The sequence below is a fragment of the Salvia hispanica genome, chromosome 5, assembly GCF_029641045.1.
Source record: "Salvia hispanica isolate PSC_SH4W2 chromosome 5, Shi_PSC_v1, whole genome shotgun sequence".
NCBI classification, from domain to species: Eukaryota; Viridiplantae; Streptophyta; class Magnoliopsida; order Lamiales; family Lamiaceae; genus Salvia; species Salvia hispanica.
Genome location: NC_142696.1, coordinates 37,424,756 through 37,438,437, shown reverse-complemented (window position 1 = coordinate 37,438,437; position 13,682 = coordinate 37,424,756). Strand labels below are relative to the sequence as shown.

The window sequence follows — 13,682 nt, the reverse complement described above, 5'->3', positions numbered from 1 at the left end:
TTTTTTTTCTTTATTTTAGTAAAACATTATCTTTTTAAACATTATCAAAATACGACATGTTGTGGGATTTAATATTCTAAGTTCAAATGTTATGAGACTCGCCAATTTTTTAACTAAAATTTTGTAATTTGAATGACTATTATCTCATATAAAAAATATATTAAATTTTGTATTTGAAATTTATTATGTATTGTGTTTTCATTATTTTATAAATTTATAAAATAAATAAAGGTGTTTAATATATTGAAATAGTATTAATTTAAATATATATTTATTTATTATACGCAATTACAAATAGTTTTTTATGTGTAATTTTAGCACCAGCTTATTTATATTTCCAGTTCCGTCCTTGCATTCAATAATACATGTACCACAACGTGAACTAACGAAAAAATGTGTATATATTATTTCAGCTAGGAACTGTTTGTTCAAATATGAAACAATTGTTATTACCATTATGGGTAATTGGCTTAATCTTAGTAAATTGGGTACCCGATCCCGAATAAGCCAAAAACTGGTTGATATGGGCTCTAATTAGGCCATTTTGTAAACCATGGCCTGGCCTGGCCCGGCACAGGACCATCTTTAGCCCAGCCTAGGCCTAGGCTTAGGCCCGTCAGACACCCAACTTATATAATTAGTTTTTTTTTAAATGTAATTAGGTAATTAACCATTCATAATACTTTCTCCATCCTAATTCAATTGAGTCAAAACTTTTGGGCACATAGATTAATAAATTGTGTTAAAAAATACTCCCTCCGTCCCACATTTGGAGTCACTTATTGTTATGGTTCGGGTTTTAAGAAAGAGTTGAAGTGTGTAATAAATGAAGTAAGATGGTGGAGTGTGTAATAAATGAAGTGAGATGGTAGAATGTGTAATAAATGAAGTGAGATGATAGAGTTGGTTAAAGGTGGGTCCGGTCCCTTTTGACTTTTGATTTTTGTTTTTGTTTATTTTAATGTAGATAATGGCATTTTGATGTAATTTTGATGAAGAATGAGGTAAAATTGTATGACGAAATATGGAAAATTCTAAAAGCGACTCTTAAACTGAGACGGACTTTTATGGCAAAAAATGACTCTTAATCTGGGATGGAGGGATTATGAAAGAGGAATAAAGTAGGAAATATAAAGAGAGAGTATAGTAGGTGATAGATAAAGTAGGTAACAAATTAATAAAAGCCTAGTCCGCCTTATGAATGGGCTCGGGCTGGGCTGGGCCTCTATATTGGTGGGTGTTGGCCGGCCCGACCCACTTGACAACTCTAGGTGTGAGATGGTGAGAGGTCGACTGCCGAGAGGGGGCTGGCCGGCTGGGAGAGGGCCGACTGCCGAGAGTCAAAGGGACTGGGGAATTTGAGCCTTCTTTGCTAGTACTACATGTTTAGTTTCATCCGACACTAATAAGTGCAAAATCATCCGACACTAATAGTGCACCAAACTGTTCCATGGGTTTTGAAATGGCCGCTGCTCTCAACCTCTCTCTTCTTTTTAGTGTTATTGTTCCACATGCCACGGCTGAAGCTTCTGTTCATTCGACAATAAATTTGTAAACCTGCCCGATTCGTGTTGCATGCACATATGTTAAGTTCATAAAAAAAATGCAAATCAATTTTTAGAATTGGGGGTTAGATTTGGGGTACCTAAACCTAAGTGACTTAGTCATGAATCAACACTCTAAGAAATCAAAACAGTCATTCAAATTTATAAAAATTAAATATATAGATATTTTATAAAATAAAATAAAAATTAAGATATTCAGATATACCTAACCAATCGGATATCGGGTAACCCAATACTCAAAATCCAAAATTAAACTACTTGAACCCGATCCCGAAACCTAAAAAATCGATTTGAATATCAGGTAGCCAATACCCGATATTCATTTTAACAACCCTAATTTTGTTATTCATAAAATACAAATGATTTTATTTTTAACAGTAGCTTATAAAGAAGCCCAATTCGACCCATCAAACTGCCACTCAAACCCCCCTCCAGCTTAATAGCGGATTTTATGAATCTTTATTCGACCAATTATGTAAATACTTATTTTGAAAATAATTGAAATTTTCAATTTTCCACTAGATGTATAATGAATGATAATAAATCTTATAATGTTTAAATTTCCCTCAATATATTTTAATATGTATCATCCGAGTAAGACTTAGGAATTCCTCTAATTAATGGGCATTAATTTTCAAATGCATATATATATTTATAGACCAAATGAAATATAAATATTCTTGAAATGTTGTAAAATGCAGCAATAAACTTAATTTGAAGCGACAAAAAATAAAAACAATAATATAAGCGATGTAATTATATTAATGTTTTTTGGGTCCAAACATAACTAATGAACCGAATCCGATGGATTTTTAATATGTATGCAAAGTGCGATATGTCAAATAATTAACTTGCACTAAAACAAAAGCGCTACGATAAATATATTTCCATAAGTACAACAAACAAGTACTCTCTCCATCCTACTGAAGATGATTCATTTTCCTTTTTATATTGTCCCAATAAATATGACTCATTACTAAAAATAAAAATACTTTTTATCTCTACTATATTATATATTTCTTACTTTACTCTCTCCACTTAACACACAAAATAAAGCTGCATACATCTTGTAATACCCCGACTTTTTCTACTTTTATTTGTTCTCCAAGACATTGTTTGTGTAGCCGAAATTTTTTTGCATTCAATTCTTTTCGATGATTAATGGAATGGGCTTTCCGTTAATAGAAATTGGGCCATGATCTATTTCATTCTTTTTGTCAAGCCAATTCTTTTCTCGAGGCCCGATTAATAAAGCCCAAGTGAGCTTCATTGTTTATGCAATCGCACAAAATCAACCACTCCCTTTCTGTTGAGGAATTTTTGGCCATGATCTGTAACCACCGGAAGATTGGAACGAATCCAGTTCAGTTGATATTTATATACTACAAGTCTTCTCACAATTTGAAGTTACATTACTTTCATTAAATTCTAGAACCGAGAGAGGGAGAGGATGGGTGGCGCTGTTTAGAGTTTTAATCCGGGGGGCGAGGAGTTGAGTGAGGCGACGGATTTTGTGTTGGAGCAGCGGCTTAGGCCATCACAGGCGTCGAGAGGAACGAGGCGACGGCGGCGACCGGCTGCTGATGAGGAGTGCGAGAGAGGCGACTGCCGCACGGCGGCAGCGGCGAGGTGGTGCTCGAGGTCACGAATGGCAGCAATGGGCGTCGAGCAGCAGGGGCTGACGGCGGATCACGAGCTGTCGGCACACAGTGACAGCAGCGGCGTGAGAAAGGCAGCGATGGAGACTCGCCGCTGTTCAGATTTGGACGCGGTGGGTAAGGCCGTGAAAACTAACGACTGTGCAGTTACGGCAGACTGAGCGACTAGGCGGCGGATACCGACTCGACAGAGAGACGGCGGCGCTGTAAATTAAGAAAGAGAAGATGGAGAGATGAGCTAGACAGAGGGAGAGCTGGCCAAAAAGAGAAAGGGGATGGTATTGAGAAATCAATGAAGAGTTTGAAATTCTCAATTTGGTGTTGATTTCCGCGAGAGGGAACAGCAGCGGAGCTTTCACCGGATTGGGGTTTTCGATTTGAAAGAGAAGCAGAGAGAAAGGAGACAGAGATGAGAAAGAGAACTGGCGACGCGCCAGCTCACGGAGCTTGAGTGCGCGAATTGTCGCAGCAGTGCTGACGACTGTGACTCCAGGCGAACCAACGGGCTCCGGACGCGGGATGACAGCAGCAGCAGCTGGAGTCCACTGCAGCAGCGGCGAAGGACAGTGAAGCGTCGAATGAAGTAAAAGAAAACAGGAGGGCAGAGACTTCCAGATTTCACAACTTAAATCGAAACTGGACCGAACTAGAAAAGAAAAGAGAAAGAGTGAGAAGTGACGGCGAGAGAGAAGGCAGACGGAGTTGGACATTTTCACATTCCATTGGGGGTTTACGTAATGAGAAAATGAGATGTGAGTATGGCCCTTTGTTCTATATAATACCATAAGTTTTGTTTCAAGCAGTATTGATAAATAGTAGGCTAAAGTTTTAATTAGGGACTTGGGCAACTTGTTTATCTAAGTTGGACTGGAAATCAATTACAAGAGTGATGAAGGCTCGGGTGGCAGTAAAAGAAGGGGAGATCAAGGGTAAGATTTAATATCGCGTAGGATGCATGCATTGTTTTAACTTAAACTATTTTCGTAAAGTCTAATTCCTGTATATTATGTTTATTCATAAAAGGGTGATTTTTGCAAGCTATTTGAGAACGGAATGGAAAGACAAGTTGATGATTTTAAGCGAACGAGGTGGGCTTTCTTTTTAAATAAGGACTATGTCATAAGTATGTTTATTTTTAAATGGTGCAAAATATGTTGTCATGCCATATTTTTATGTTGATGTGGGACTTATCTGAAATGGCTATGCCATGTATTGTTAACGAATTCGGGTCCCAGTAGGGCCGCAAACCCTGCTCGGACTGGTGTACACCCAGTAGATCGTGCGCTATCTCTTTGAATTGGCCGGTCTAGTGACTTGGAATATGGCCACATTCCTTGTCATGTAGTTCAGATATGGTATGGTGATGTTGATGATGTTGAGGTTGATGGTGATGATGATGTTGGTGAAATGTTTTAGTGACTCGGGCCCCTTTCAAAGTTAAAACCCCGAGGTCACTCGTTAATGGCATGATAAATAATTTTTATAAAAATGTTTTCGGCATGAGTACACTGGGTGCATCAAGTACTCAGCCCTGCTTTTGTTTTAAAAAAAATGTGCAGGTTGAGCGGTGACGAGCGCGGTGGGTGTTGAGCATAAAAGTGAAGAATGTCTATCAAATGTTCAGAATATGTTGTGTCTTCATACATAGCATGATTCTACTCTCGAAATGCTTCCGCTGAATGTTGTTTCTTTTGAGTTAATGTATAAGTTGAGATTATATCATTTTGACTTGTTGATTGTCGAAATAATACTCTGATTTTATTCGAGCTACTTCTTTTATATTGAGCTTTGGTCGAGTTTTGTTGTTTTCCCCCTTTCTTTCCCGCTTCTTTAACCCTCCCCTAGTCGCGATTTACCGTGTTTTCTATCCTTAGAAAATGTGGGCGTGACACATCTCGTGCCACCCAAGAAAGTGGCCATCTTTCTTGGGACAGTGGGAGTACACGATTATCTATTGTACTCCCTCCGTCCACCATTTAAAGAACTATTTTGCCATTTCGGTTTGTCCATGATTTATAGAACTATTTACTTTATTCCACTTTTAATATGCAGATCCCACATCCCACCAACTATCTACACTCACAATTCAATATAAAAATAATACTTTAAATAGGTCTCGCATTCCACTCACTTTCTCCCTTCATTTTTCTTCACAAAGTCAATAATTTTTTAAAACTCGTGTCAAGTCAAAATAACTTTTTAAATGGTGGGCGGATGAAGTATATTTCTCTAGCTCGTACAACATACAAGTACGTGATTATTCATTACGTATATTCAATATAAGTATGGAACAATAATATATAGATATATAGTGGAAGTGAGGATCAAGAGTAGATGCAATTAAAATAGACATGATGCTCATCCATATCAACCCCCCTTTCCAAATCATTCACTAATTCCATAACCCGAACATATCCCCTCGTACCCCGGAGAAGGCCAGTGCCGCCGATGACCGCCTTGTTCCCACTTGCATACGCCACTGGCTCTGACCTCCGCATCTCTCCTTTTGTAGGGAATTCTTCGGACTTTGTTGGGAGGGAAATGGCTATGAAAAGGAGGATGGTGAGAGAGAACGTTGGAGCTTTGTCCATGGCTGCAAATGTTTAATGTTTGGTGCATGAAATTTCAACTATATATACAATAGAGTTTTCAAATTGAAGTAACATTAATAATTAAATGTTTTTATCATCTCACGTAAATTTAAGTAATAAAATTGTCTCAAACTAATAAAATTGTCTCAAACACGACTTTTACTACTCCAAGCTTCTTATTGACGATTGACATCATCTCATCAGACGGCAATACGTTAGTAAATGATGAGTTTTTTATGGAATAAATTGAGAAATAATGAAAAGAGAAATTAAAATAAATATAATTGGTCTAATTTACCTTTAAGACTGATAAGCAAATAGAATAAAATAATTCAATAAAATGAAAAGCACTTCTATAAGTTAGTTGTAAACTTATAATTAGGTTTTGCTTACTCTAATTCTATATGATGGTTGATGTACACTGGTCTAATGTCAAGGATTATTTGTTACTAATAAGGAGTATCTATTATTATCTATATTTTCGATTTTTCTATTCACTTTTTAACAGTTTGGTTGATTTTGTACTATTAGTGTCGGATGAAACTAAACATGTAGTACTACCAAAGAAGGCATCAAATTCCCCGGTCCCTTTGACTCTCTGCAGTCGGCCCTCTCCCAGCCGGCCAGGCCCCTCTCTGCAATCGACCTCTCACCATCTCACGCCTAGAGTTGTCAAGTGGGTCAGGCCGGCCAAGACCCACCAATATAGAGGCCCAGCCCAGCCCGAGCCCATTCCTAAGGCGGACTGGGCTTTTATTAATTTGTTACCTACTTCATCTATCACCTACTATACTCTCTTTTTATATTTCCTACTTTATTCCTCTTTCATACTTTTTAACACAATTTATTAATTTATGTGCCTAAAAGTTTTGACTCAATTTAATTAGGATGGAGAAAATATTATGAATGGTTAATTACCTAATTACATTAAAAAAAACTAATTATATAAGATGGGTGCCTGACGGGCCTAAGCCCAGGCCTAGGCTAGGCTAAAGATGGTCCTGGGCCGGGCTGGGCCATGGTGTACAAAATGGCCTAACTAGAGCCCATATCAACCAGTTTTTGGCTTATTCGGGATCGGGTACCCCATTTGCTAAAATTAAGCCAATGACCTATAATGGTAATAACAATTGTTTCATATTTGAACAAACAGTTCCCAGCTGAAATAATATATATACATTTTTTCGTTAGTTCTCGCTGTGGTACATGTATTGTCGAATGTTGACAACGTCAATTTTAATTTACGTTTACATGCTTATTATGATCTCGTATTCAACAATAGATTGAAGAATTAAATCACATATGTACAAACATCACATAGGACTGAAAATGCAAGGTAAACTCTTTCATTTTTTAAAGTTAGGAGAATAGGTTAGGATTGAAAACTAATTAATCTGAACTTAACAATGAACAAGCAACTGATCAAGGACTAGCCCGACACAAAACAATTACAAGATTATTCATTATATTTAATATATATAGGAGTTTGATAAATAATCAAACACAAACACAAAACGACACATACTGAGGATCAATACATTTATGGAGTACTATATAAATATATATAGACATCATGCTCATCCACAAAAACCCCCCTTTCCACATCATCCGAAAATTCCCTAATCCGAACGTGCCCCTTCGCAAACCGAAGACGGCCGGTGCCGCCAACGACCGACAGATTCCTTTCAGGCAATCGCGGCATATCACGCCCTATCACGTTTAGCGTGCTGCCGTTGTACCTCCCCTCGGTGAAGAAGTAATTGTACACCACTAATTGCGCCAGATCTTCCACCTCGGCATACGTGGCCATCCCCTGAGCTCGGCCCACCGCCCTCGAGCTCAGGTTCGGCCCTTCCGTCAGGGGATCGTCGAAGACAAACACCGTGCCGAAGTAGTATCGGTAGGTGTTGGTGGTGGGGGCCTGCGCCACGACCAAGGCCGACGGCGCGTCGCCACGGATGGATTCGCGTAAGAAGAAGTGGAAGTGAATTAGCCGCTCTGACCTCTTGAAGACTTTTGTAGAGAATTGTTGGGAGTTTGTTGGGTGGGAAATGGCTAAGAAAAGGAGGAGGATGATGAGAGATAATGTTGGAACTTTGGCCATGCCTGCAAATGTTTGAAGGTGCATGATTAATTTAACGATCAGATTTCAACTCTATATATACACGAATGTAGTGTTTTCAAATGAAGTTGGCTGCTACCAAACTTATACATCAAATATTTAATATAAGTACTCCTATAATTTTGGATGAATTGTTTGTAACATAGTAAACTTTGGAAATTTAAAAAAAAAAAATTTAAAGTATAACTTCGACTAAAACACGATTTTTATTATATTATCCAACTGCTAAACATTGAGCACCAAGCTTCATGACAATTGAAAGCACCTTATCAGACGATAATCGTAATGACGAGTTTTTTTTAATGGAATGAACTTAGGTTTTTGCAAATTTTTCACCAATTAGATTTATTGCCAAATCAGAACTCACGAAGCAATTGAAATGACATCGACTTAGTATCTATATTAGTACTTAGTATTATTTTAGATAACATAGCTTCCTCACCATGAAGAATATCAGCTATCAATTGCAATAATAAGGAATTAGTTGGGCAAATAAATTTTATTTAATTTGGGTTTTAAATTATGACAATAAACTATAATAAAACACTAGGTTTTATTAATTAGGTATCATGTGTCATTCTTTGTTGATCAATTACTTATAAATTAAATGTACGTTTATAGAGGGGGGCCCTTGAAATTTACACTTTTTACGAGAACGAATATCAGTGATTGCGGGATTCATACAGTTTTTGATTTGATTGGAAAATTAGTTTATGACTCTATTCATAATAGATTTTACCTGAGAATGGGTCATAATAACATATTTATTCACTCCAACCAGCTTAAAATGACATATTTTCCTTTTTAATTTGTCCCAACTAAGATTCTTTTTTTTGAAAACTTTCTCTCTCCAGTTAATATACTCAACCACTTTTTTCACTCTAATAAATTGTTCATCTTTCTTTATTTCTTTACTTTAATACTTACATCCACATTTTCTCTCTCCAATTAAACACTTTAATCTATAACTCCTAAAATCTTGTGCCGGCTAAGCAATGTGTCATCTTAGGCGGGACGGAGGGAGTATTATTTTAATTAGGTACGTAGTTGTGAAATAACTATCTCAAAAGAAGGGCGACCTCTAAATTGTTCATTTGATATTGAGGTGCTAAAGCCTAAAGTGTTCATTTTTTTTCTTTGAGCTAAATCGGTTCTTTACTAGGTAATCGAGAACTGAATCTTATTCGGCCTCGGTTCCAGTTATTTGTTTCACCAATTTTGCGAGTCCGTTAACCAACCGAATTCCCAGCTCCTCGGCTTGTGGCATCACAAAAAGGAATACTTCTTGCTTAGGCTGAATGCAAATAAAGATCTCATAATAAACTAAATACGGAAATACCTAATTGATTTACTAATCATCTAACCAGTGGCGCCGAACATACACTTGTGAATGGGGTCCATGGGACTCCAGTACGTTACAAAAGTTCAATAGTGCAGTTGGTTTCCTTGGCGTCAACCTCTTGCTATATAGGAGTTTGAACCTCATTTATAGCAGTTTATTTTCTTTTTAGTCAAATTTGATTATGAGTTCTATACTTTTATTCATTATATTTTTATTAATTTTTCTTACAACTGCTAAATACGTCCATAAAAAATACTCCCTCCGTCCGCCATTAGGAGTCCTATTCATGGGCGGCATGAGTTTTAAGAAATGTTATGAAAAGTGGGTGGAAAAAGGTTAGTGGAATAAGGGTCCCACTTGTATATGTTAGTTTTAAATGAAATGTGAGTGAAATGAGTTAGTGGAAGGTATGACCCTATTACCATTTATGATAAAAGTGAACCAGGTCTCTTATCCGCGGACGGACTAAAATGGAAAAACGAGACTCCTATTCACGAACGGAGGGAGTAGTTCGTAATGTCTTAAACATTGATATGGGCTCTCTGCTATCAAAATTCTGCATCAATCACGGCATCTAACTTACTTATTTAATGCAAAATTGGAACATTACACTAACAATTTTGATTTCAAATCCACCAACAAAAAATACTTCCTCCGTCCTTCATTATGCGTCTTAATTATCTATTTTGGTTTGTCCTATATTAATTGTGCCACTATATTTTTATAACCATTTATAGTGGACCTCACATTCTACTAATTTATTTCCATTTACTTCCTTTGTTTCAACTAAGTTGAGTCACACAGAAATGACTCATTTAAGTGTTTAGTAATTTAAGTGGAGTTATTAATAAAGTGGATAAATTGATTTGACGAGTATTTTATTACTTCTTTCGTCCCAACTAAGTTGAGTCGTATTCCTTTTTGGGATGTTGGAACTAAGTTGAGTTATTTCATTTTTTGGCTAAAAACAAAACATTCAATCACTCTTACTTTATTCCACCATCTACTTTTTACTGACTCTTTATCCTTCCTATTTTATTCATCTCTCTTACTTTTCAATGTAATTTCTTAATCTCTGTGCTCAAAAGTTTTGACTCAACTTAGTTGGGATGTAGGGAGTATTTTCTTTTAATCTTTATTTTTATGCGAAATTTTAATCTGAGTTATGGAGTGGAGTAATTGTTATTTTTAATTAATTTGTGAATTGAATTTCACTTTCTAATTTAATTTAATTTACAATTAAATTGATTATTCAATCCAACACCACCAACGACGAGGGCATTCACCGTTAGGGGCCGGCGAGGATTCACCCATCCCTCTTCATTTGGGTTACAATCGCCTGCGGTGCAGAGAGGAACGAGAGAAACTGAGGCTGGAGACGATGGGCCAAGGTTCCAGTAGGCTCACCGCGACTAGGGCGGCTGGAGATGATGGGCATTCACCGTTAGGGGCCGGCGAGGATTCACCCAACCCTCTTCATTTGGGTTACAATGGAAATTGAGTCAGATTGGGCAGCTGGAGATGATGGGCTAACGTCGCCAACATGCCCACCACGACGACGAGGCAATTAAAGGGAGGAGGAGGAAGAGGTGGTGAATCTAGGATTTTCCAAAATAGAGAGAGAGTTGTTGTGATGAGAGATAGTGGGATGGATGAAATGAATGACGGTAGTTGGGTGGGTGAATTTAATTTATTTTTAAATTGTTAAGTGCTAATTAGATTTTAATTGTAATAAGGAGATTAATTAGGGTGTCTGAAATTCTTAATTTATACCTAAAATAAAAACTTAAAATATAATGACACAATTTTGTTAGGACAATCCAAATTAAAGGAAAGTGATTCAACTTGGTTAGACGGAGGAAATAAATTTTATTAATCTAAAATTGTAGAGTATAAAAAAGTAGGATCATATTCTACTAGGAGTAATTTTTTCAACCACTTTCTTGTCAAGTCAACTTGAGATATATATTGACTGAGGGACAAGTTACTCTTTGAAAATGTTGTAGAATGCAGAAATAATTAACCTTAGTTTGAAGGGATAAAATATAAAACAATGACATAATTATATTAGTAAATATTTTTTTTTTGTCCAAACCTAATTAATGAACCGAATTCGATGAATGATTTGACTAGAACAAAAGCAATGTGATGGCGATCAAATAGGGTATACACAATTGTCTGTGGTATTCATCTCTCGTACAACACAGAAAGAGATGATTGTTCATTATATACAGTAGTAGTATATAGATGGTATATAGCAGTAGTAGAAGTGTACATGAGGATCGAATTAGATCAAGGGAGGATGAGAAAGACAAGATGCTCATCCACAAAGTAGCCCCTTTGGATATCAACCGAATATGCCCTCAGCCGAACATACCCCCTCGCACCCCGGAGACGGCCGGTGCCGCTGAGCACCGACAAATCCCTCACATCCGACCGCGGCGCATTCCGCCCCATCACCTGTAGCGTGCTGTCGTTGTACCTCCCCTCGGTGAAGAAGTAATTGTACACCATTAATAACCCTGTTTCCCTTACATCGGCATACGTGGACAACCCCTGAGCTCGCCCCACCGCCCTCGAGCTGAGGTTAGGCCCCTCAGTCAGGGGATCGTCGAAGACCAACACCCTGCCGAAGTTGTATCGGTAGGTGGGGGTGGTGGGGGCCTGCGCCACCACCAAGGCCGACGGCGCGTCCCCACGGATGGATTCGCGTAAGAAGAAGCGGAGGCGAATTAGGCGCTCTGACCTCTGCAACTCTCTCTTGGGAACTTTTGTAGAGAATTCTTGAGAGTTTGTTGGGAGGGAAATGGCTAAGAAAAGGAGGACGATGAGAGAGAACGTTGGAACTTTGGCCATGGCTGCAAATGTTTGGATGTGCATGATTAACGATCAGATTTCAACTCTATATATATACTCGAATAAGCATCAACGTAGTTTTTTCAAATGAAGTTGGCTGCTACCAAACTATGACTACTAGTACTATATTAAATGTTTTATGCAAGTACTCCTATAATTTTGGATGAATTGTTTGTAACTAGTAAACTTTGGAAATTTTTTTAAAAAAAACAAATTTAAAAAGTATAACTTCATCCGAAACACGGTTTTTATTATACATCCACCTGCTAAACATTGAGCACCAAGCTTCTTGACAATTGAAAGCACATAATCAGACCATAATCGTAATGGCGAGTTTTTTTAAATGGAATGAACTTAGGTTTTTGTGCAAAATTTTCACCAATTTGATTTATTGATAAATCAGAACTCACGAAGCAATTGAAATGACATCGTCTTAGTATCTACTCCCTCCGTCCCGCTTAAGATGACACGTTTTCTTTTTTAGTTTGTCCCAACTAAGATGACATATTTCCTTTTTTGGTAACTTTCTCTCTCCAATTAATAGACTCAATCACTTTTTCTCACTCTTATTAAAATACCATCTTTCTTTATCTCTCTACTTTAATACTTACACCCACCTTCTCTCTCTAATTAAACATTTTAACCAATAACTCCTAAAATCACGTGCCGGCTAAGCAATGTGTCATCTTAGCCGGGACGGAGAGAGTATTACTTTATTCTTTTTTAAAATAACATAGCTACCTCACCACAAAGAATATCAGCTATCAATTGCAATAATAATGAATTAGTTGGGCAAATAAATTTTATTTAATTTGGGGTTTTAAATTATGATAATAAATCATAATAAAACACTAGGTTGTTTAATTAGGTATCTTGTGTCATTCTTTGTTGATCTAATTACTTAATAAATGTTACGTTTATTGAGAGGGGCCCTTGAAATTTACACTTTTTACGAAAACGAATATCAATGCTTATGGGATGAAGAGATTTATTATTCAGGTTAATACTCTTCTTCTTTTTTGGCGAAGAAAGACTAAATTTTTGTATGAAAGTTAGAGGAGATTTCAGAGTGATGAAAATTGAAAGTTTGCCCTCTAATCTGAAAATTACAGGATTTATGATAAAAACTAGAAACACATATAATGGTTATCAAGAGAACCGACAGGGTTGAGAATGCAGCAAATTTACACTCTTTCTTGATGACTGTCTATCACAACACCATATTAAGTAAAATTTACAAATATTTATTCAACAATTTATATAGATATTTATATTATAAAACATTCAAATATTTCAACTTTTCCCTAAATATATAATGAATGACAACAGTTCTTATAATGTCTAAATGTCCATCAATATGTATATATATTCTAATATTTATCATCCGAATAAGACTGAGGAGTTCCTCCTCTAAGTAATGGGCATTATGTCAAAAAAAGAAAAGAAAAAAGAAATACGAAATAGAAATGGTTTTTCTAACTAATGGCAAAATAAAGAATTAGGAATTTGGGAAATACCGAAATATAGTGTGACTTTGGGAGAGATTGG

The 13,682-nt window shown here is 36.8% G+C and overlaps 2 pseudogenes; both read right to left on the bottom strand.

The window, feature by feature from the left end:
- Nucleotides 1–6,881: 6,881 nt before the first annotated feature.
- On the bottom strand, nt 6,882–7,918 carry LOC125186384 (dirigent protein 1 pseudogene; annotated as a pseudogene).
- Nucleotides 7,919–11,570: 3,652 nt separating this feature from the next.
- On the bottom strand, nt 11,571–12,134 carry LOC125189414 (dirigent protein 21 pseudogene; annotated as a pseudogene).
- Nucleotides 12,135–13,682: the final 1,548 nt, after the last annotated feature.